Below are 4726 nucleotides of genomic sequence, written 5' to 3' on the forward strand. Positions count from 1 at the left end.
AAGAGATTCTTGGCTGGGGCTACGCCGAAAGAAACGTTTTCTTTGTCGGTAGGAAGGGAGTCAAACCATTGAATAGGTTTCTTTATTTTCGTGTAATTTGCTAGGTGTTGTAATTGGATAATGTGCATGTAATTACATTGATTCGATTATAGTGAAGGAAATCTCCCAAGTCAGCCGGGAGGCCAGGATGTAGTTTGTAGTGGACAGCAAACGAACCAGGATAAAAATTCGCGTTGCAGGATTTTTCTCTCTCTCTCTCTCTCTTTACTGTTTTCAATCGATTATTTGGTATAGTGGATTCAATTGATATATTCTGTTCGTATGCTATACTGGATGCTATTCTGATATACAATCTGTAAGCTCTGTTATTCGTTCCATTATTCGTTCCACCAAACACATCCATAAAACCATCCTCATGACCAAAAACACCAAAGAAATGTAAACTTGTAGTTCCCCTTTTCCATCAACAGTCCCTAATTCTTTCTACTACATCCATGCATTAGATTATCCACCATAGATGCAGGTAGTGAAACCTTAAATGAGAGCAACTATGCAGATTGGTCTCAAAAAATGATGAATTTTCTTTCTACAAAGAATAAAATTGGTTTCATTGATGGAACCACCAAAATTTCCAACAAAGGTTTGTACGATTTGATGCCTTGGAAGCACTATGATGCCATGATCAAAGGTTGGCTAACAACGACCATGGAAAAGAAGATAAGAAATAGCGTAAAATACACTAACACTACTGAAGAAATTTGGAACCATCAAGAGGAGCATTTTGACAAAGAAAGTGCTCCTCGAGCTTATGAGCTCAAACGTGCGCTAACCACACACATCAAGAAAGGGTCTCAGTTTTGGCCTATACACAAATCTACAAGGACCATGGGATGAAATCCATTCTGTTTAGCTTATGCCAAAATGTACATGCGAGACATGTACATGTGATATTGGAAAGAAATTGATTGAAGTGAAGGAGCAAAAACAATTGTATGAGTTCTTAATGGGACTGGATGATGGTTTCAAAACCTTTAAAACTCAAATATTGTCCATTAAACCAACATCAGACCTGAGTTCGGCTAACCATATGGTGTCAGAGGATGAACAACAGAAGACCATCTCCGTTGGAAGGAAACCCATGCCAAAAGCTGTCGTTTTCCAACCACATTCTCAAAATCATGGATCCGGTCGGGAAGTTGCATTGCTGCAAAAATAATTTTCAAACGCTTCCATGAAAGGGAGACCAACCGTAGCGGATCTGATCGTTCATTGTGTTGTACCCATTGTGGTTGTGAGGGAGATGAATTCGAAGGGTGTTTCAAGCGTATTGGTTATCCAGAATGGTGGCCGACGAAAAAGGGAAACAAGATGATAAAACGAAAAATTGATACAAAGGGTAATAAGCCAAAGGTAGAATATGTCAATATCAAATACAATCCAATTTAGGGACTAACATTGGAGAACTATTGTAAGTTGATACGCCACTACTCAGAGTTTGATGGTTTGACATCTGAAAATGCCCCACCCTTTGCTAATATGGTCAGTAAGATGATTTTGAATAATACTTGTGTGCTAAACATATGTGCTATTGAGCATATAACTTGTGATAAAACTTTGTTGGAAGACGATCGAGAATATGACAATGACATGTCGATCACTATTCAAACAAAGATGTAACACAAGTAAAAGGAGTTGGCAATTTGGTTCTACCATATGGTTTAAAATTAAATAATGTTTTACATATTTTGGAAATTAAATGTAATTTACTCTCAATTAGTAGAATGACAAGAGACTTGAATTGTATGTTAACATTTTTTTTCTAGATTTGTGCACAATGCATGACTTACGCTCGAGGATCCTGATTGGTGTGGATAGTATAACAATGCTCTATATTAAGTGGAACTGACCATAAATAAAGGAGCACTGATGGTGGTTTCCGTTGATGTAGAAATTTGGCATAGAAGATTGGGTCATGCTTCGACTTCCAAGCAACATGAAATATATTTCTTGGGCAATTGTGCTAGAACTTTCAACATCGAACCATGCGATTCATGTGTCAGGGCTAAACAAACTCGTTTGTTGTTTTATAATAGTTCAATAAAATCAGTTGCTTGTTTTCAATCGCTACATTGTGATATTTGGGGGTCATATCGTCTCCCCTTATTTTCTAGAGCATGTTATTTCCTGTATATTGTTGATGATTTTAGTCATATTAGGTAGATTTACTTGGTTAAAGACAAGTCTAATATGAGTGAGTGTTTAATAGCCTTTTTCAAACTGGTGGATACACAATCTGAGGGAAAAGTTAAGAAAATAAGGAGTGATAAAGGCGAGGAGTTCACTTCTAATAGCATGATGAAATTTTATATTGAACAAGGAATTTGCTAGAAACTTCTTGCACTCACACCCACAACAAAATGTGCAGTTTAAAGAAAACATTTGACATGTGCTTGAAATAGCACGAGCATTGAGATTTCAGGGAAATTTACCTATTGGTTTCTGGAGGAATGTGTTTTAACGACAACATATATCATAAATAGACTTCTTTCGAAGGTTATTGGCCATGAAACACCATCTGAAATTTTATTTAACAAGAATCTCACTTATAGTCACATGTGTGTATTTGGCTAACTAGTTTATGCACTTAATAATAAAATAGGAGACAAATTTGTAGTAAGGGGGAGACCTTGCATTTTTTATTGGTTATCCTCAAATACAAAAAGGGTATCATGTGTATGAATTTAGGGAAAGAAATATTGTGACCTCAAGAGATGTGCAATTTGTTGAAATGAATTTTCCTTTCAAGGAAATAGCTTTGGAAAAGTTTCAAAAAATTCATGAGAACACAAGTAGATTTGATAATTACATACCAATTAAACTGAATCACACAATTAACATAGGCCGACTATATGCTTCCACTAATACAAGGTTTGAAGAAATGGAGGAAGAACTGGGCCTGAATGGTACAAACCGAATTATCAGTAATGAACTAGACCATGTTAAAAGTAAATTAGGTCAACAACCTCTGCGAAAAAGATCAAAATGAGTCAAATTCTAACCAAAGAATCTAGGTGGCTATATCACTCATTTGGCGCCTTCTATAGACCATTCGCCACCCATGACTACTCAAGGCTCCTCAACGGTAAATCCTCTATCTCATTTTGTTTCTTATGAAAAATTTCTATTTCTCATGAGGCTTACTTGTTGGCCATCACATCAATTGATGAGCCAAAATAGTTCCATCATGTAGTTAAAGTCTTAGGTGGAGAGAAGCAATGCAAAATGAAGTTGATGCCCTTAAACAATATATCACTTGGACCCTTGAACACTTGCCACCCAGAGCACGTGTTGTGGACTCTAAATGGGTCTAAAAAATCAAATATAAACCCAATGGACAGGTGGAGCGGTTCAAGGCATGCTTCGTGGCGAAAGGATTCACTCAAGTTGGTGGAATTGACTTTCACTAGACATTCGCTTCAGTAGCAACATTAGTCACTATAAAGAACCTAGTTGCGGTTGTTGCAAATAAAAATTGGGCTATTCATCAATTAGATGTGAAAAATGCATTTTTTACATGTGGATCTCATGAGGAAGTTTATATGAAAATTCCACAAGGCTTTGCAAAAGCAAGAGACACTCGAGTGAGGTTGTTTACTTACTCCATGCTCCCAGACTGAATACCTGATCACATTGGGGGGGCATTGATATCTTGGCGCAATGAGAAGCAATCCATTCTTTTTCGATCCTCACTTAAGGAGGAATATCGATAAATGGCCACCATAGTGAGTGAAATCTTGTGGCTGCAGTGACTATTATGTGATCATGAAGCACCATTTGTTGGGCCCACTTCCCTTTATTGCGATAATAAAGCGGTAAGACACATAGCTAAAAATTCAGTGTTCCATGAACGTACTAAAAATGTTGAAGTTGATTGTAATTTTGTTCAGGAAAGAGTTGCATCTCTTGAAATCCATCCCTTATTCATTGATACAAAGAACCAAGTGGCAGACATTTTCATCAAACCACTTTGAACATTGCATTCCCTCCTCTTGTTGGCCAATTTGGGTGTTCGAGATCTTCATGCTCCAACTTGAGGGGAGGTGAAAGAAATTATATCATATCTTCTTATATTTTCCTCATATATTCTTATATTTTCCTTCTATTCTTGATTGCTAGCTATTTTCAGATATGATAATTTTATCCCAACCCCTTCCTTGTTTTGAGGGATTGCGTTGCTCTCTCTCCATTCATTTATTCATTTGATTACAATGAAGAATTTGAATAAGATAATCAATTCTATCATCATACATAAATATATTACCACTATTACCGTAACATATTGGGAATCAAGAAGTTTAAACAATAATAAGTATTCCATGGTTTCCTATTATCTTTACATTTGGCTGAAAAAGAATTCCAAGAAAAACGTTAGTAGCTAGATTTCTAGTATGAATTTATATTTTGTTTAACATAGTTCCATCAAACATTTTCATATGGTAATTAAAATTTGATATACCATCATACTTGAAAACAATTGTTTTTATTTTGTGAACATGATTTGCATACTTCGTTGTACTTTTGCTATTTTGATACATTAACTCACATGTTAACAATTAAAAGTAATTGTCTCCTTGAAATTAATATAATATAGGAAGAAAATATGAACACTCAAATAAAAAATCAATCCATGTTGAAAGAGTTTTTTCTTTTTGCGTGGTTAGGGAAG

The sequence above is a fragment of the Lupinus angustifolius genome, unplaced genomic scaffold (assembly GCF_001865875.1).
Source record: "Lupinus angustifolius cultivar Tanjil unplaced genomic scaffold, LupAngTanjil_v1.0 Scaffold_253, whole genome shotgun sequence".
Classification (NCBI taxonomy): domain Eukaryota; kingdom Viridiplantae; phylum Streptophyta; class Magnoliopsida; order Fabales; family Fabaceae; genus Lupinus; species Lupinus angustifolius.